General features: G+C 39.9%; 1 protein-coding gene across 3 annotated transcripts in view; it reads right to left on the bottom strand.

Annotated features, from left to right (window-relative positions):
• Positions 1–20,798, bottom strand: part of SOCS6 (suppressor of cytokine signaling 6) — a 29,862-nt gene extending 9,064 nt beyond the window's left edge. Inside the window, exon 1 of one of the 3 annotated variants that reach the window (XM_056332365.1) lies at positions 20,662–20,798. The gene's annotated coding sequence lies outside the window, so the exon portion shown is untranslated. Of the gene's footprint in view, positions 1–3,414; positions 3,499–20,531 lie in introns of those variants that run through there. The other 2 variants (XM_056332364.1, XM_056332366.1) reach the window with 2 other exon arrangements.
• Between the last annotated feature and the right edge of the window lie 937 nt (positions 20,799–21,735).

Below are 21,735 nucleotides of genomic sequence, written 5' to 3'. Positions count from 1 at the left end.
GGTGAAAGAATAACATTTCTTCAGCTTCTCCATAAGTCAAGGACTAAGCAAGTCACTTAAAGAACAGGCTCTCATCACATACTAGTCTTTCAAAATGTGTTTTTTTAGAAATTAAAATTCAGTATGTAAAAAATATTCTCAGATAGATCTATATGGCAGCACACAGAGAAGTCAAAATTTTTCACTTTGGAAGTGACTACTGAGCAAAAGTGTTTTACATCTGTCAAGTCTACTTTAGCCAATATCTTTATCAAGCAAAATGAGCAATTATCCAAGTGCACAACTCACCATTTACATCATTGTAACATTTCATATAAAGAAATAATAAAGGTTTGAAGTTCAAATATAAACCACATAAACAATATGAATATAAACCAGAAGTCCAGCTCATTCATCCAAGAAAAGACAATTAAAATCTAGTCAATAGCAGTCCAGGTCAAAACTCTCTAAAGTAAAACATACCCTACAGAGAGATGACAGCAAGCCTCTAAAGAAGTCTCCCATATGAGAATCATTCTATTTTATGACAACTTTTACACACATTTTATCCAGGACACAAGAAAACAATACACCCTGAAACCAAATACCCTAATTGATCCAGATACTCTTCTTTCTTTGCACATACTTAAATATCTGAAATTTTGCATTGCATATTAATGTGTTTAAAAGTGCTGTATAAACAGCCCCCAATATATAGAACACTCATACACTTGCAAGCGTATAATTTTCCACTGTCTACATCTAGAAGAGCCCAGCATGCACCTCTTCCTGGAATACATCAAAATTAGCTACACAAATTCATAACCCTCAGCAACACAACGGCTTTTGCTCTCATTACAGTCAGCATCACCGAAGTCTCCCATTCATATGCTCTTCCAGTGCCATCTGCTGTACAGTGAATTAAGACAGTCTAACTGGAGACACCTCTAGAAATTCTTCTGGCAGGTGCTTAGAATTATAAACAGTCTCTGAACTATGCCAACATACTCCCAAAGCCTGGTGGCTATGTACACAGAAATACCTGGAACACACAGACTGAAAATGGGACAATCAATCAGACCCAGAAATAATGAAATTTTAACACACAGAGTAAAAGGCAGAATGAAATGCTGGCTTCACCACAAATTCTGCATCTTGGAATCTTTAAAATTATGTAGGTTGACAAAACACAGGCCTCTGGACAAAAACTACCAGACTACTACCCAGCAAACACAATGGTCCCCTCTGTGCTTATAAAAATAGTCAAAAAACATGTATTGATCACAAATGTGAAATTAGTGAAGAGAATTGAAGGTAAAACTTTACTTTAAAGGCTGCTTCTCAGAAATATGAGAAGCAGGTCACACGATCATGTATTGTTATTATGGTGGTGGCCAGCACTGATTCATGAAAAATTATGACAGTTTAAAAAAAACATACATAAATCAGTTTGTGCAAATCCAGTTTGAATATTCAAGACTTCAGAGTAGTTTCAGTTTGATCCTATAAAATGGTTTCAATGAACTACAATCACATTGCTATCTCAGTGCAGTGCTTGCAAAAGGACACCAACAAAACCTGATTATTTATAATGGCCTTTATTAATTTCTTACCTTTTTCACAATTTTAGGTTATGTGCACTCATTTCCCAAGATAAATGCTATAAACAATGCTGCCAGAATACACTACTATAGAAATAAAACAGCATTAACTTTTAAGAGTCAGGACAGAAAACATCATACTGGAAACATACAGCGAAGTATAACTCATGATTGAACCAAGAACTGTCTTTACAAAGCTTAATAAAGATGCCATCACAAAAATGGCTTGGAACTATTAATCAATGACACTGCAGATAACTTACACTTTCCCAAAATAAATGTTACTCTGCTATATTCTATATGTTTCTATGAAGTGAAACAATGGAGCGTTGAACTATTTTTTTGAACAGCTGTACTATTCCTGAAGTCTGGCTATTCATGAGAAATATATAATCCTTCATTCTTACATTGAATCATAGTAAGACTGCCATCATTTACAACTTCAAGTTACTGCATTTTTAGCATAATTATTTCTATTAAGAAAATAACTAAAAATAACCTGGAAGTGTAAAAATGTTTCTGCATTCCTGGGGCATGACAAGCACCAGGTTTTCATTACAGTCTGATAATGAAGCCCAGTCTACTTATCTGCAGAAGTACAGTTCATCTGCTGTCCCCAAACTCTCACTGAAATATATTCATTCATTACTTGGAAGGGTGTTTTAAAAAGAGCATTCTAAGGTAACACAGATTTCAAGTTCTGTATTTTGGAAATTCCTAAGTGTCTAAATGTACTCCAGAGCTCCTCAATCTATTTATGTAAATTCCTGAGAAGTTGTTCTCCATGCCTGTTGCATTGATTTTACTTCAATAATGAAGTCTGCATCACTGGAAGTTACTTCTTCAAATCAGTAACGACATTAACTCAAGATATTTCCTGCCATGTACTTGTAGTTTTAGTCTATACGAGTATAGCAACTACAAATAAAATATTAGTTACATAAAAAGAGATTAAATATCTGTTTTGAACACAGTTTCTGTGTTCATAGATACATGGCAGCTTTCACATTTCTCATTATACATGTCATTAGCGTACTGAAAATGGAGAAGTTTTTCCCTTCCCTAAGTTTCAAATAGATTCCTACACTGTATTACTCTCTAGTTACACCTTGAAGACAACAACAAAAACACACCACACCACCCCCCCAAAAAAAAGATGGCTTTAGTAGTGGCTTGCTTGCTAGTGGATGAACACTGTTTTAAAATAAGATCACAAATTTTATAAAAGCCTACCCTCTCCTACATACCTGCTTTTCTAGTGAGTGTGATGCAGCTCAGATGCACACCTTCATATAAAATTGGAATAAAGGTAAAAAACAGATGATAAGCTTATCTGATAGTACTTTATAATCAAAACAATTCAAGAGTACTTAAAGCCTTCTATTTTCAAGCTAATTAATCAAAGACCTGAATACTGAGTTGATTTTATTCACTACAAATTTAAACTTCCACATTCTAAGATTTGAACAGCCGAGGAAAGTAGTCAGCTTCTCTAGAGGCCAATATAATTTAACAGGTCTTACACAGATTACAATTCAAAACAAACAAACAAAACCCAACAGTAAGTCATGTAAATTCTTTTTTTCTTCCTCCTCCTTTTACAAAGCTTTAAGGGAAAACAGTCCACAGGCGCTAATGTTCTAACCACAGAGTAACCCTGATCACTATGAGCAACTTTTAGCCAAAAATAAGCAAGATACACCTTTGATAGTTAGTAGAAAAATGGGGTAAAATAATAAGAAAACCTTAATGCAAAGGGATTTTTCTTCACCACCATTAGTGGAACTAACTGTATGCAAAACCAGGAACAGAACCATTGAAGAGGTCTCAATACCTTGACTGCTTGCCTCTGGCCTGCTGTTGAAAAAGGATGTCCCTTAACATCTGGATTTCCCTGAGGTTGGGTCTGTGTGTCCCCCGTCCGTGTCATCGTGCCCCCCCCCCCCCCCCCCGTTTTCTTTAAACACTACTTAATCATGGCTGCTTGCAGCAAGTCCTGTTCTTCTTTCCCATATTTGGTTGCAGGACGGAATATTTCTATCCGATTGGTAGTTTTCCTCTGGGGAGTAACTAAAGAGTGTTAAATGGCATCTCCGTACTACAGTTCATCTGTGTATATACAGTCTTGTAACTACAGTAATGTCATCTCTACAACAGCCAAAACCAGTTTAACACTAACAGTCCTCACCCAAGGTGACGTGTCCCTTATACAAGAATGGCTGATTGGGATGCATGCCTGCTTCTGGGCTAACACAGACATGCTAACCTGGTATATTAAACGGAAAACAGCACCAGTTGATATCAGCTGGTATCAGTTTCAAAGAAAGCACACACAGCATCAAGATACTAGTGGTACTGCTGGAGTAGGAAACTCTGGGGGAGCTCGTGGATGACAGCCAGAACAGTAACCACTTCAGCCACTCCTACATCTCTCACCAACTGGGAATCAACATCCAAACAGGGAACAAAGCAGACTGTACTTTTTATACATTTACTAAAAAACTGGCACAAGTACCACCTTTCATCACTTTCTTTTAAGCAGACATCTGATAAAAAGTATACTGCTAACAAAGTTTTTCAAGCATACTGAAAAAATACAGGGAAAAAGGAAGCCACAACTTGGCAAACAAAAATAACCCAGCAGATCTGTGTATGCCAAGCCACTGAAAAAGAAAGTAGAACATTTTCTGCTGAATCAAGTAAGAGAAGTCACTAAAGAAACCTGATGTGTGTAGTCCCTGTGCATGTGTTTCACTGCAGGCAATCACATCCATGAGCGCATATAAACCTTTGTTTTTCTTTTTCACACAGCTGTGCAAAAGCAGACAAAGAATGAGAATAATGCTTGGTCCAGCTCAGTTTTCATTTCTTGCTATTTTACAGGCTGCAGCAGCCAGACTTGCAGCAGGCTGTCTGTCAGCAAAAATTAAGTTTAGCTTCACAAGCAAAGGTTAGATTTCCTTGGGAGATGATGTATGAGAATTCCTTTCTGAGTAAGGGTCTGTCCCCCTTCTCCATTCTGACAGGTGAATACACAAAAATGTTTCTCCTCCATTGTAAGAGATAGTGGTACCCTCAGCATGACAGGGGGGTCTTTATGCTTTCCTAAGATATTTATGCAACTGTCTTAAACCTTAATACGGTCATGAGTCTGAAAAGTTGTAAGACTACAATAATCTAGAGACCAGCTTCTCGTTCAGCAATAAGAACCAACAGCATGCTCTTTAGAAAGGAATAATTACAAAAATCTTAGGAAAAAATTGGTTTACAAAAGTTACCCGTAGAAATCTGTATACAATTTACAGTAATATACCACCTTTGGCAAGGAACAGATTCTGTGCCTACTTATTTGAGAACAACAACAGTGTTTGAAATTAATATAGTGAAAATGAAAGGAAGAACAGGAGAGACATCCAGCAAAACCAAAAAAAAATCGCATTTTCTGTGCTTCTTTTTATGAAGTAAGTACAAATGCCTAAATCCTGGCACACATGTTGAAAAGAAAATAACTTATCTAACTGTATGGATGCAGGCACTAAAACCCAGTCCTGAATGCAGCTTGATTCTGAACCACGATGCATTTCAAAATGTAATATAGAAGTGCTGTCTGTCCACTTAAAGCATATGCCAGAAAGACAGAAATAGTAAATCAGACCATTCTCTCCAAGTGATTTTTGTGGTCTGCAGTGATCTTGACTGTTCTCTTAATATTAGTGACCAAATAACATAATTGTGAGAAACAGTTTTCCAGCCCTTCCCAAAAAAGGAAACAGAACACTTAGCAGTCGTGCAACAGGTGAATATTACCACTTCATATTGATTTGTATTGACGTCAGTTTCACTTTTACATAGTGCTACTTCAGAGAAACACTGTCACTGTGTGCAACTTCCAAAACACAAACGAAGCCAGCTGAAAAGGGCCTGCTGCTGACAGGTATTTCGATGAGGGGACATAAAGTAGGTACCATGCATGACCTTTCTTACAGTGCTATCAGAAGAGACATTCAGCTTTCCAGGCCAAACCTCTGCCATGGACCAACTCCACAGTACACAGGGCACATACTAAAGGGGCAATACAGAAATACACCACCCAGTTAACACATGTACATGCCTGTCTGCATCCAGGAAAATAATGCTAAAAAAGAAAGGAAAACACTATAAGGGGAAGGAGAAAACTACAGGAAAAGTAAAGCCTTGTACCATATTTCTGCAGAGGATTATAAAGGTTTACACAGGATCACCACACACTTCACTACAGTACTTGCTGATATAAACACTTTCTTTTTTTTTTAATATTGTTATTCTGCCTAAATTATGAGCTGCTAATTTGTTAAAATCACCATGTTTGCTTCTGCCCATCCAATTCATCTGATGTGAAAATTAAGAGAGGAAGTAGCATTTACACACTGTAGCACCAAGCAAGTATGACTGATAATGATAATTATGCTTTCATTAAGGTGCAACATGGGATACTCTTCTTGAGCAGCAGAAATGAAAAGCCTAAAAACACCAGAAGAGCTAAGTCACATTCAAGGGTAGATGGGGGTGTTTACATAAAAAAAAAAACAAACCGAAAAACAAAAAACTGACATTTTAAACACCTCAATAGCCACACTATTTAGCCAACAGATAGCTTCATAGCACATATTTCTAAAACTGGTATCTTGACCAGCAAGTTGTAAACTGTTCACCTTCCCACTTCTGGGGGTGTCTGTCTGACAAGACAACCAGAAACATATGTAATCAGCCTTTGTTCCTACAAATAACATTCACCTGGCATGAAAGATACGCAAAAACAGGAAAAGAAAATTGCACAATTTCAAGAGTATAATTACTCTCAAAATATCCTGAAGAAAAAAATAAACTTTTTAAAATTACCCTAAAAATGTAATTTACTTTAGAACACACTTTTCTTCAAGTAATAATCAACATTTACCTAATCTATTCCATTAGCAATAAAAGAAATACTGAACTCTGAAAGAGAAATGCATTTGACACAGATTTCTCTAACACATACACAATCTGAAACACAAGCAGCTGAAACAAGTTTTTAAAATAAATTTGGTTTGAAAATTCACTATACAGAAAGAGGATTCTGCTTTTCTACCACATCAAGTACAGTCATGTTCTACAGATGGAGGACCTGTGCTTGAAGTAAGACTCTTTTTTTCTATTTTTCAGCTTCTCAAGAAGGCCTGAATGAAATGCAATACACTGCTCTTCTACCTACCATTCTGCCTTGGATCTCACAACTGATGATGGCTGCACCTGTGGCTTCAAATTCATTTTTCAGCTGGGTTAGTTTGAGTGGGGCTGAATTATCCTCTAAATTTTTACGACTAGGTAGGATCTCAGGGTTCTTTGCAGCTATCACCTCACCACTTCTACCATGCCATTTTCAATAACAAAAAAATGTTTTCTTTCATTAAAAAATAACACTCTATCCTCTCAGTTTAAGCTATGATGCAGCAGTCCTTTATAATGTAGTTAACCCTTGACATAAATGGAAGGGTTAAGTAGACCCATTTATGGTCTGAGGGGAGAGCACAGTGCCTTGATAAAAGAGAAATAGAAGTGGAAAGATCTTTCCCACAGCATCTGTGCAGCATTTGCACATGGAGTGAAACCACCAAGCATGCTGAAAACGAAGAAGCAGTTAATAAGGACATTCCTCACAATAATGGAGAGGAAGGGACTGACCTCTGGTTTGTGACTTCCTTCACTAAATTATCAGACAGAAATACAATGTATCTGCTACATGGACACCACAAAGATCCCACCATTCTCCTCCAGACAATACAAAAATGTTTCATGTCAATATTGTACAATACTTGCCTCTTATCAAGGCATTCGGTTGCCATACAACTCAAAGATTTAATAACTTTCAAACCCGCAGAGACTCCTACTTCCATGGCCTTTCTTTTTTGTGAACATTGAATCAGTTGGTACCTTTAATTTCTGACAGTGGAAAATTCTGCCAGAATACAAACACCAACAACTGATATTACCCTTATTCCCCAGACACGCATTGTGAAACAAATCTCATTTTTGTGAAATTCACACAGATTTCATTCATTCATTTTGTATTAGACAGTGCCATTTTTCCAAAGTAATAAACAATTGTTTTATTACAAATGCACACCATTAACACAAATATAACATACTGAAATATACTTTCATATTATACATATAACATATTGAAAGAGAAATAGACATTCAGTGAAATACATAATACCTGGGATGAAAAGGCATTGGTAACATTTAAATAAGAATTACTTTTAGTCAATCAAGGACATTCCAATCCTTGAAATACTCTATTACAGTATTTTATCTAGTTGCTATTATTGCATATAAAGTACAGGCTGCTACTCATGAAACAGAGTTCCCTAGTCACTTCTTAAAAGTTCAGAGTTAAACACACACTCAAAGACTAAAGTTTGTTTTAGCATTACTTCCTACTGAAACAAAGCTCCACCAAGCAAGGCTTCGTCTGTCTGTATGCTCTGCAGCCCCTTCAGGGCTGCCCAACAAAGTTTTATCAAATAAGCAGATAGGTAGCATCTCAACTGAGGAAATACCCATAGCAAAAAATCATATATCTTTATGTTAAAAAATCCAAAGCATGTACATTTCTAAATGCAGGAAAAGCTTTTTCTGGAACTCAGAAGTATCTCCAAAACCAAGGAGGAAAGTGGCGTGAAACAACTCCATCCCTCAGAGACAGGTTTCACAAAACTGTTTCATTGTAACAGAAAAAATGTTCACCTCCAACCATCAAGATATCATCTCTGTTTGTTAGAAGTAGACATGGTTTGCTACTGTGATTTCTTTTTAATTTCTGATTAGCAATTAAAAAGAGAAAGCTTTAAGTGATACTTCTTGTATCACTGTGGTAAGAAATCACTAGCAAAAAATACTAGAAATTAAAACCATTTTCTATCACATTAATTCAGAATTTGAAAGTATTCCCGAACCGATCAGTAAGTTCCACCAGCAATTTTACTTTCTTGAAAATTTGAAATATAATCACTAGAATAATCATAAACAACTTTTATCAGTGAGTGAAACACTTTGTGGTTTTCCTCTTGAACAACAACATATTAAGAAAAATCATTTTATATCCTTCTTCTGAACTATTTATATAGGAAACATAGTAGGCAATTACATTAAGGTTCAAAGTTCAAGAACTCAAAAGTTGAGAAAAGCCAGAAGAGTTGCCTGAGCAATTTTCCTCTTCTTCTTGCCTCACATACGGGACAAAAATGTTTACATTAATTCTGCTCTTCACCATGCTTTAAAATGTATGATCCTATCATATACTTACAGTATACTAATTAAACTCCAAACTCACAGACAGAATTAACGGCTTCATTAAGGAAATTTTTGCTGTCTCTGTATCAGATGCTTAAATGTTAATGCACTGGCATTCAATGCTCTGTTCGACACTTCATGAGCCAGAACACAGAGAGCTCAGTTTCAACTTTCTTAGATGGATTCATAACCTGAATAATATGCACCATCAGGCCAAATTAAGGCAATTTAATTCTGAATTTGTATTATGTGGAGTGATGGGGGGGGGGGGGGGGGGGGGGGGCGGGGCAGGGGTGCTACCTGTTGAAGTTTTGAGTAAATACTTTCCTACTTAAATCTGGAATCTCCCTCATCTCTTCATGTAAATATAAGACGGCAACAGAACCAAACAAGTGTGACTCCAGTAGTTGACTGCAACAGCAAATTGTCACCCACTGAAGATCAGTTAAAACTTGTGGTCCTTTTCAGGGATTTATTGACAACGGAGGAATAAGCCAAACACAAGACCTTGAAATTCATCATCCCATCATTCTGTGGAGACATACCCAACCCTTCAGGATACCTTCTGTCCCTGATCATTCAGTCATGATTCAACTTCCTGACTTTCTTTCAAACTTTACAATTCAGGAGATATTTTACAAGGACTTTCCAGCCTGTTTTGTTTATCAAAGCAGTAAGTGAATGAATCACCCATCTTACAGTACAAAGAAGTAAAAGGTAGCTGAATGATGAGTAGAAGATCCATCAGTGGTATACCTAAAGGAGTTAAAACGATGATGAGGGAAAAAAAAAACCAACCAAACTCAAAGAGCAAGATACCAAAGTTATGGAGGAGGGTAATGAAACAAACAAACAAATAAAAAACAAACCCAAAAAACAATTCCCTCCCCCACCACCATCAAAAGGAACAAAAATACAGACACACCCTTCAAGGTTAGTTCTAAACTATTGATAAAAGTGCAACCTACAAAGAAAGTAAATTCAGACTAACAAACAGGCCAACAATATTTCTGCCCAGAATTTAAGCTTTATGAGACAAACTCCAAGTCTGCTATACTGGTGTCTCCAGCGAGGTATGGAGTATTCTCACAACCCCTACCACATTCTGTTTGCGACATAACAGATCTGAGGCTGATGGCCTGCTTTCCAAAAATACAGTTCAAAGCAAAGTACAGTCTGACAGGCTGCAAAGGTCAGAACTACAACCAGTCTTAAATAAAAATAGAGATAAAACATCTGATTTTTGTCCAAGATATTCCCCCACACCCACACCCCCGCAGTACCTAAGCATAAGCAACTCCTCTACAAATCAACAGGAGTTGCAAGTACTTACAGCATTACTAGAAGAGTTAGGTTCCTTAAGGGTCCACAGACATGAAGACCTTATACGCAAAACATTGTTCATCAAAACCTTCTTCCCCTTTGCATACACAGAGCTGCTTCATTTAAGAAGCACCGAATTTCAGAGTTTTTTGTTTTTTAAATTAAAAACTCAGTAGCCCTTAGCCTTACTTTTTGTATATAAAAGCAAAAGTACTTAATGGTAGCACAATAGTATCAATGCCTACCCGATGCCTACACCTTCATTTACCTCCCTAGGCATGTTCTAGAACTGTCCATCATCACCTCACAGAATCATGCTGCATAAAATACAGCAGCAACCACTTCTTTTTATGGACATCATGAGAAGTGGAAGAATGATCATAGTATCCCTCTGGATAACATGAGGAGCTTTCAACAATGGAAATCAAACTGTGAACTCTAGCAACTTACATCATGGTCCCAGCCATCATGGAAGAAAAATTCTCACATATTCTTCATTAAGATACCCTACTGTGCAGCAACACTTTCAGATGCTGAACTGGGCCAGAAAGGCAGTCCCAGGTTTTTCCTTTCCAAGGCAGCTGCTCGCTCCAACTGGGATGAAAAAAACATACCATCTCTAGCACTTTGTTTTTCAGCTGTTAAACTTCTGTAGAACAGCTTTAAAAGAAGGAATAGAAAACTTTTCAAACTACAGAGCAGCCAAAAGGCTGGTGCTCAGAGTAGTCATCGTACAGAAAGCAGTGGAGAATTAACTTGGCTATCTTACATTCTGAATAAGGGCTCAAGCTACTGAGCTGTTACATCCTTTATTTTACAGCTCTGGGAAATGAGTTCTTGCAGTATAGTCCTTGCAGTCTGTGAAAGCTGTACATGCAAGTGACAATGGAAATTTTTATCTATATACTTTTATATTTAATTTCGTATTTCATTGCAGATGAATTTTGTCCATCATATGGATGCTAGGCCCAATGTCCACCTATTACATAGACCCTAATAAATAACAGTGACAAGAATAAACTTCATTCACACACACTTGGGAATCCATTTTAAAGGCAAAAGAGCATTTAATACATGAAGTGTAAGGAACCCACCTTACATAGTTTTATTGGTATCTCATTTCTATTCTGGAACACATATGCTATTTAACAAGATGCGATTCCACCAAGAATAATATTGGTTTCGTCTAGGCTCTGATAGTAGTTAACAGAATGGAAAATCTAAAGCAAAAAAGCAAAAGTTTGCATAAATAATGTTATTGGAAAAATATTATTCCTAACTTCTTTCCCAGTGAATATAGTTCTGTCACTCTTAGTAGAAAGGCTTTATCCATAAATAATAGTTACCAAATAGATTAACTCCACCTTCACCATGCCTTTAAGCACCCACAGTTTAAGCCTCAAAGAACCACCTCACCCAGAAAAATGTGTTCCACACTGCTTAAGTACCTTACACAATCTTTTGGATATATGCAAATCATAACACTAGCAGTATTCTAAAAGGTTTAAATAACTTTGTCTTTTTTTTCTGAAATAAAAATTATAACTTCAAGTGACTTAATACCTAGTACTGATAAAGAAAGCATACCATTTCCCCATTACCACTCCATAAAATTATTTCATTTTTAAAGAGACAAAAGTAATCAACACTGAAAAAGGATTTCAAACAGTGGCAGTCAAAAGTTACTACAACACAAGCAACTTAATCTGCAAAGTTAAAAAAATAATTTTAATCCAATTTTCTGAACAGCAGTACATGGAAAGTGATTCATTAGGCTGGATTTATTTAGTATATTCTGAAGTAAAAAAAAAAACCAAATTTCTGAGGAATACAAGACAGAATTCAAACCACTTTTCAATAATTAATCTGAAAATAAACCCAAGTAGACCTTTCAAAAAAAAAAGGAATATTTCCCCATTATTTGTATTTAAATAAGTGTTTATCATAAATCTACCAGCTTTGATAATATGTGATAACTAGACAAGCTCCCTATTGCCTGCATGTTCATTTGTAAGTACTCCAATCATTATTTTAAGCTCCTCTGAACACAATCAAATTTGGAGGGGCTGGGGAGGACAACACATGTAGGCAGAAGTCTCACTCACTCTTCGAAAACACTAAGCGCTGAAAGATCATTTTAACAGAGCTACTCACACATTCACCTTGATGAACCAATGCCCAAAGTAAAACGAATGATACAGTATTTAAGCTTCATTACTGATTCTGAAATCAGTTTCAGAATCTTCAGAATCAGAAAACATTTCATACAAGACGGCAAGATGGCTACATAAGGATTTCTTAGGAGCAAAGCACACAAAAACAAGATTGAAGAAGGTTCACAACTCTCTTTCCCACTATTACAACTTCAAATTAGAATATACTGCAATAAGGATTGCAATAAAAATATTTCCAGTATCTCCAGCACTTTATTTCCTGGCTTGGACTCTATGCAATTCATAAGCTAGCCTGTTAACTACTAAAGTTAAGACAGTTTTAAAGCTTTCTAAGGGGACAAACCTTTAACAAGACATCTGAAAACAATCCTTCTAAACTGTTGCAATTCTTTAAAGTGAATATTCCTCACTTAAAGTTGGTACCTGTATCAAACCACATACAGGACAGTTAGATTAGGATCATTGCCAACCTCAAATCCAACCAATTTTATACATGGCATGTCAAACACACTAAGCTACTGAAAATCAGTCTTCCATGGTCAGTAAAACAGATCCAATCAGTCAAACAGAAAGCAGGGTTTATTTCACAGACAAGCCAGCACAACATAACAAAACCAGAAAGGGGCCGGGGCAGGGCATGTGTAGGGAAAGAAAGAGGATTTCCTTCTTTCTGTTTAAAGATCGGGGATCTTCAGCCAGGTGGGTGCCCATGGGGAAATCTTCCTCACAAAGTAAGCAGCCGCCGCTAGAACCCACTCCCGCAGCAGAACCTGGATCAGTGGAGCAGAAGTCACAGCCAGCATGTGCCCACTGCCCCCCCCCATGCATTTGGCCTGGCTGCTCCCCCAAGGTCTTAGGACCCACTGCAACGAGTGACCCAAGCTCTGCATTTGGGAAAGTGAGAATGTAAAATACAGCTTATTTTAAATATTTCCCTTCCCATTTTCACTGGCAGGAGGCCCAATAAGAACAAAGAGCAAATTAATTATCTTCTCTATGGTTTAGAGCCTTCCCATATATGGGAAACAGGAGACCTGCCTGTGCTCAAAGTACTGTCAAACACACCTGTACAGAGTATTATCTCCATCTAATCTCACAGAATTACTTGAGCATTTAGTTTCCCTTAAAACAGAAGGTGAAACATTAAATCAGTTTTCTAAATTGATAGTCCTTTTAAGACCAAGGGATGCTTTTAAGAAGGCACGTATATGAACACTGCAAAACTAGGACACGGACCAGAATGGAAACAAAATTTTGACTGCAAGACCAAAGCTGCTTAGCCATCTTTTTTGTGAAGTCCTGATTTGTCAGAATAAAACCCTTTTACAGTACTCTACCAGTTCCAACAAAGCTTACCCAACATGCAAATTTTCTAATTTTGGGTCAAAACTAGAGTAACTCTTAATTATTCATGATTAACATGAGGAAGTTTGGTTGTGGGGTTTTTTTTCCACCTACACTCTAATCACCCGCAGACAGAAACATCTCACTATCCCAACCAGCAATTCTGACAGGGAATATTTTGAAGTTTTTAAACAGACACTGTTTTGTCCTGATGCACAGTGTAAGAATTTTGGGTTTGGAGTTTTCTGGGGGGTTGTTTTGGTTGTGGGTTTTGGTTTTTGGGTTTGTTTTGGTTTGTGGTTTTTTTTTTGGGGGGGGGGTTTGGTTGAGTGGGGTTTTTTTGGTGGTGATGGTTTTTTTTAAATAATGACCCACAGAAGCAGAAAATAATTTCCCACAGAGCCCTAAACAATCTGATTTTGCTAGTATTCAGTCCCAACCCAGCAAAGATTAATTAGCTGCGAACAGACACTTAAATCAATAGGACATTATGCAAAAATAAAGTATTATTATATCGTACATTACATTTAGCTTGCATATTAAGAATTGGGGCCTTACACTGAGCAACTGCTCACACGTAAATAAAAGATAAGGTTTTCACTGTCTATATGAAGTAATATGCTCTATGAGATTTACACAAACTCAAAGCCCTTAAGATAAGTATCTCCAGAGCAAGGTCAAATTTCTGCAGAGCCAGGAGTATAGAAGCCTTGTTGCAAAAGCTAGCTAAGCTTGAAAGTTCAAGTCTGTGTACATGCACAGAGACTGTTTTTTCTCCTGTTCTCTCTGGCATACACCTAAATTTACACATATTATAAATAAAAATGAAAAAGTATATTAGCCCAAATAAAGAAAAAAAAAAGAGACTAGATACATATTTTTCAATGCTGATATACAGAATTTCTGTTCCTGTTTGACATGAAAAACAACACTTTAAACCACAACAGATTCCAAAAAAGCATTTATTTTTGTGATATACAGTACAACTGAGAGTACTCATGTAACAACTTCCCTTCACCATTGTCTTCTGAACATCACTGGATCAGACTGCAAATAAGGCTAGTACATTGGTCAGTACAGACTCTCTTTTATCGCTTCAGTAATGGATGTGGAATATTTACATATAAGTATTTCCCCAAGTAACCTGATTTTTTGCACAAAATCATGCCAAAGACCTATGGCTAATCCTTTATTACTTCTCAACACTACTCCTAACCAACAGCTCTCTTCCTTTCAAAAGCCAAGAAGAGGAGAAAAGTCAATGTTTCAGAAAGCACTGGATCAGTATTGGGTTTGCCTCTGTTTTGCATTGAAGAAAGAACAGGGAGGGGAAGAAAAAAACCCCCATCAGGCACCTACCTTATACAGACCCATGCTTACAATCTTACACATAACCTAGCAACTTGTACCTCTGACTCCAGAATAGTTGGTTTGTGCATTCAATCTCCTCAGGCTGACCAAAATTCCAGCCTGGAAAACTTCCCCAGCACAGGTTTCACCCAAACCAGTCTGCCTGCACAAACAGCTTCTGTTCAGTGAATCCAGTGAGAATTCCTCACTCGCCCAGTTCATACCAGCTCCTGAATGAAGAAAGTCAACCTGAAAAGCTGCCAACCCTGTTTTTGAAGTACAGCTTCCACAAACCTCATCCTAGAAGGCACACCTTCTGTAATCAAAAACCTTTGCCCTTATGCCACTAATCTCCATTTTTCTATTTTATTAAACCTCCCAATCTGATACCTGATTACCAAGCAAAAGAGATTCCAAGGGTATAAAACCCCATTACTGATGCCAAAAACACAGTCAACATTATACCCTGTAAGTGCCCAGTCTTGTAGCACTTACTGAGGCAAGGTCGGGGGAGACAGGACTCCTTAAATCAGAAGGAACAAAAAAGAAAGCACGCTTGACCACTGTATCAGAGACATGCTTCAGAAACGTTTGGAGTAGCCTACTAATTTGTTCTCAACCTATTTGAGGAATGCAGACTGCTTTAGAGAAGGAAAAACAATCACCTACTCAAGACTCCTACAAACTGCTGTTTAAGCACATTTACCAGAGAACGTCAAGATTAATTAAGAATAAAACTACTCAAGAAAGAAAAAAAAAAAGATCACACACTGTAAAACCAAGCCTGACTAGAACCTCATTTCCAATAATTCTGTCATCAAGAGTAGCATTCTATGTATTGTTTTAAGTAATATGGAATATCCTTGAAGAACAATACCAAAAGTATGAAGTCTGCCACCTCAAATCCTAAAATGAATCAATTTATCTGCTAGGTCCATTCACCATATTAACTTGAGACCATCAAAACCTTACACAACTCCTCTTGAAGATCAGTATCTTATACCATCCAAGTTAAATAATACAAATACAGTTACTGACTATACACTGCACTTGGAAGCAAGGAAAAATACCATATATCTGTATGATTTACCTAACAATATGCATAGGTTCATTTTAACCAGAGACCACTTAAACTCTGGAAAAGAACATTAACATCTACTATTTATACCTTTGCTGCCACAGAAAATGGCTCTCATCCAAAACTTAACAGTTTAAACAAAATTATTTGGTGTTTATAACAAAACCCCCATATACTTTATAAATCTGAGGTTTTTTAAAAACTGCCAACCTACTGCACTTAGCAGATTACAAACAAAAGGAATGTTTTGCAGAAGACAGGAAGCCTCTCATGCTCTATGTGCCCTATATATATGTCTACAATAGAAAGCAGTGTTCAGAACGTAGCACTTGGACAGAAATGCCTAAATAAGGTATCCTTAGGTTGGGGTTACCAGCAAGCAAGATTTTTTTCATATTCCTTCAATGGAGTTTGAAAGTTAGAGGCAGAAGAAGTTAGCCAATGTATCTGCATCCATGCTAAAAAAATTAAGACTTATACTTACCTTGCATAGTCTTCTTGGTGATGTAACAACCAAGGAACATTATTTTAGGTAACATGTAACTTTCATCCTTGTCCTAAATGAAGCCAACTGAGTTCCTCAGAGTCTAAACTGCTGTGTGAATGGTTAAGAACATAGAAAAGGGCCAATAATTTTCAGAGTATTTATCTTAAAATTTTCCAGAAGAAAATTCTGCGACAGACAATAGGTTAATTAATTTTTTTAAAAAGCAAAATTATCTGAAAATAGGTCCTTAAATCCACATTACAGACACTAATGAATAGCAGCCAGATTTGCAAAGCCATACACAGCAAAACTTTCTGAAATTATCTGCAGTTGTAGTTGCTTATTGTTGGCATGCCTGTACATAACAAAAGCAAGAGTCAGAAGATCATAAAAAATAGTAGAAGAAAATACTTGGAACAACTTTTATTTAAGTGAGCTTAAGAATTCAGAGAGCTAAGTTCCTAACACTGGTCTGGAAGTTTTAATTCTCACAATAAGCAGACTAAGATTCTGCATCATGTTGCCTTTTCAAATTCAGTCTGTGTAGACTCTAGCAAAGATTGTATAACCTTCTTTATAGATGTGATGTATTAGACACTACTTTGCATAGTCAGCTTTCCATTTTCATCCAGGGCAGTAATTTAAGGCCAGCTTGTTTTGGCTTTAACCACCAGGACAGGCTGAAGTAGGTGACATGGTGTTGCTTCAACAGCTTAAGATCATTCCGCTACAGTGCGGAAAAAAACCTAACGCAACAAAGACCCCAAAGCCATAAGTTTTTATATGTTTGTTTCCAACCTAATGTAACTATTTTTAACACAGAAATTTATCCAACTTACATAGTACAGAGTTTTAATACAGAAATCAATTATTTCTAGAGGAAAAAACAAAAATGACAATAAAAGAAGGAATCTACTCGGTGTCATGAATCTTTATCCTCTGCTGTATCAGAAGCATATTTGCAACAAGCACATCTATTGTCTTAGACTAGACTTACTTAAGAGTACACATACTCAGACCGATATGTATTTCCAGAAAAATATGCATACACTAAAATGGAATGAAATTAGCTTTTGGTACAAACATAAGGATAAGGAACATTACCAGATATTGTTATTTCTCTTTAAAAAATAAAAAAGAGGGAATTCAAAAGTTCTGGTTTTCTTTTCAGCTTAATACTTTACATTACAAAATACAGTTAAGTTGCATAAGAAACCACTATTCTGCTTTTCAATCCCAATCCTATCCAATTTATACTGAATACCTTTTAGCATTTGCATTCCTAAATTTGATTACATTTACTTTTATACTACTTGTACCTTATTTTCCTCCTTGGAGCATCACAACCCACTTGAGCTACCTCCTCTAATTTGTTGCTAACACACATTAAAGCACGATCAACGAAACACCAAGAGACACACCAGCAGACAACAGCCTCCTTTCCATCTAATTTATGTTATCACTCACCTCCCTATGACACGCTATACTACCCAAACACTACCAAAATATTGCTGTGTAGACCCAGGAGGACTGTAAAGCAATAGCAAATAAGGCACTTGAGTAAGGAACTACCCTGGACTGTGGCCTCAGTTTTGCCAGCAATAGGGTAGCAAGTATGTAGTGAAATCACGGCAATGCTACTAAATGAAATAATGAAATATTTCAAATGTTTATGTTCAAGTTACTGTATGACTATAGAAGATTTTATAAGAAGGAACAGAAAGAAATAATTTGCTTCCTAGTAAGAACTCTTAATAACAAGAGTTCACTCTCTCACTCCACCACACAAAGGAGAATTAGGAGATGTAAACCACTTGCAGAACAATGGGGACCAATTATCAATTCTTCAAACCGTCCCTCTCCAAGTAACCTAAGGTGTCTGACTCACTGACTTTGCAATCTAGGATGAAAGAAGTTAACAGCACAGTATAAATTACTATAAGTCTTCTTAGATTTCACTACATAAAGTTCTCAGGAAGCTTAGGACCATCCATCATGTCTCCTGGATCCATGTGAACACTCTGATGGTGCACATATGCGCTGGGATGAAGTGACTGCTCACAAAAGGTCTGGAAACAATACAGTGCTTCTTCCTTACTAGTCCACAGCCTTACAGCTTCCCAAGGAGTTTGCAAAAGTGTGACCACTCATACTTTTTAAGTATTAAGGTGTAATTTAATTGAATTTTAACTTTAAAAAAAAAAAAATCTACTTAAATCTTGAAACTCAAGATATAGGAAAAACATGCCTGAAAGTATACAACAGGTGAACCTGCTTTAAGTAAAAGCTCAGTTCCAAATACAATGCAATGCCACAGAAATCAAGACATACATAACAGGAAGTGAAGACTCCACTCAAGTACTGCTTGACACTTCATGAAAATAAGTAATTTGAAAAAGCTGAAATCTGCCCTTCGTAAGCTACACGTAAAACTGTGGGGTACGATTACGGCCTTACCACTGAAGATTCCAAAAGCACCTAGACATTTCTCCAGTGGTTTAAAGCCTTCCAGCCAAATTATGTAATTTAATTCCCAACTATACTGAAGCTTCCCTACTTTCTGCAATCCAACCATGTTTTTATTAACATGAAACAATAATAGCTCTATTTTTTTCCACATAGAGCAGAAATACAGATGCATTATTCCTCAAGCACTTGTACAGACAGCCTCTCTCTACGACAGCAGGCCTGCAGCAGGCATTCTTTCACTATAGGTGTATTAAGAGGCTGGACATGGCATAAATGTTCCTACCAGGTAGCGAAGAAGCATTGCGACCTAACAGTAAAAGAGCACCATAATTTAGTGACTAGAAAAGAAGCTTTCCCTGACTTCAGTGTATTCTGCAACCGACCTCTTTAACACAGTAACCTACTGCACAAAAAAAAAAAAAAGCAAGCATGTTCCAAACTAACATGATTTTGAAAACATAGAATGGTGAAAGAAAAAAGGAGACAGAAAGATACAGCCAGAGCAGCTCACATCACAGAAGCATCATCCTCTGCACCTCTTAAAAACCTCAGTGTTTCGCCAAGGGTTTTTTCTTAGGCAAATAGGTAGACATGTGCCAGGACCAGTGTTTTTTGGAGAGATGTGGCACCACCATGGAAAGCAAATGTAAGACACAGCTTGACAAACAATGAAAGCCAGTAAAGTTTGGGCGTTTTGTGTCGTTTCTTTGTTAAAGTCAAGTTTTTAAGTGCCGCCTGTCACAGAGAGCAGTCTTCCTCCCGCTCGCCCCTTCGTGAGGGAGCCCTTAGCGCACCCCCTCCTCGCAACAACGAGGCAGGCGGCGCCCCCAGGCTCCGCCGCCGCACAAGCCCCCGCCGCGGCAGCCAAACCGCCCCCTCCGGACACCAGCCCAGCTGGTAACGGGGACCCCCCCCAAGCCCCAAACTGAAGGCGGGTTTCAGGGCGGGGTGGAAATCAGCCTAATTCAGCGGGCCCCGATAACGGCACCAGCAGGCACGGGGTGCGTTTGGGAAGCAGCTCAGGGGAGGCGGAGGGGAGGCCAGCGGGCTCCACTGCCGCGGCTGGCGGGTGCGAGAGGCCGGCCCCGGCCCCCCTCCTGTCACGGCAGGGGCTGGGCTACGCCTCGGCGGCCCGGGCCCGGCGCTTCTCCCCGCCTGCCTGCCCGACTTGCAGGCCGCGCCGCGGCCCCGGTGCCTCCGCAGGGCCTGGCGCCGCCGCTGGCTTGGGGAGCCGAGCAAACAAAGGGAGAGAAGGCCGGGGCCGCGGCTCGGCAGAGGGGCGGCGGGCAAGCCGCGAACCGCGCGGTCCCCATCCCCCGGCTCTCCCCCGCCTCACCAGCCCTCCGCGGCAACCGGGGGAAGGGAAGGAGAGGAGAGACAGGCCGCGACGCGCCCGTTGCCCCGGGGACGCTCACCCAGCGGAGACGGCGGTGTCCCGCTCCCGGGGCGGGCCTCTTCCCGGGCTCCTCGGCGGCGCGGCCCGGCCTGCGCCGGCATCCGGGCTCGGTAGCGAGCAGCCTCCTGCGGCGGCGGAGCGGGACTCACCGAGGACGACAAGGAGGAGCTGGCGCTGCTGTTGCTCTTGAGGGGCCCGGCCCGGCTCGGCTCCGGCTCCCTCCCTCGCCGTGCCGCCGCCTCCCTGTTCCTGGCGCCGCCGCCGCTTCCTCCGCCTCCTCTGCCCCCACCCCTCCGTCCGCGGAGGGGCGCACGGGGGCGCCGAACCCGCGATGGCCGCCGCCTGCCGCAGGCACGGCTACGGGTGCGGCACTCGCGCGCAGCCCGACAGGGGCAGCAGGACCCGGGACGCTCCAGCTATGTCCCGCCGCCTCCTTGCTTGCCCTCGCCGCCTCTCCGCGGCCCGTCTGCCCCGCAGCGCCTGGCCGGGGTGGCCAAGCCCCTTCCCTTCCACCGATCCGGGTGCCTTCCCCTGCGCTCGTCCCCGCTGGGCGGCCGCGGGAGACCCGCGGGGTTCAGCTATTGCTGCGCTGGGAGGGAGGCGGCTGGGCTTTCTTAGCCCCCGCTCCCACCCCGGCCCGGTCGCTGACTGCTCCCCTTGGCTGCAGAAGCTCGTAAATATAGTTCACGGGGCGCAACTCCCCCCTGCTCGGTTCAGCGAGGAGCGCGGCCTGGCCGCTCCCCTCGGCCGCCCCCCGCCGCTCCCCGCCCCGAGCATGGGTGGCGGGCCCGGCCTGCTCTGCCCCGCCGGGAGGAGCCGGCCATGGACGCTCCCCGGCTGGGGTGGGAGGCGGTCTGCCCTCCGCACCCCTCCGCTTCGGCCCCCTCACACCTCCCGGCGTGCTGCCGACGCGCCAGAACAAGCATTATTGCCGTGTGCCGGTCGCCACGAGAACGGTGCCGCTAAACTTGAGCCACATCAGCCGTGCTACCGCAACTTCAGCCGAGCCGGCTGTTCGCTTGCTTGTCTGCCGGTCCCTTTTTTAAAAAATGCAATGCTAAATCAAGAGCAACAAAACGGTTCTTAATTTAGGATGTGAGAGACTGACAAAAGCAACTAGCAGGGGGTGAAGAATTAAAATCTGTGGAGAATATGGGTCTTGAAAGTTGTTGCAAGTCATGCTTGCTGACTGATGTGAAGCCAGTAAAATACCAGCTTAATTT

The sequence above is a fragment of the Falco biarmicus genome, chromosome 3, assembly GCF_023638135.1.
Source record: "Falco biarmicus isolate bFalBia1 chromosome 3, bFalBia1.pri, whole genome shotgun sequence".
NCBI lineage: Eukaryota > Metazoa > Chordata > Aves > Falconiformes > Falconidae > Falco > Falco biarmicus.
This window is presented reverse-complemented; position numbering and strand designations above follow the sequence as displayed.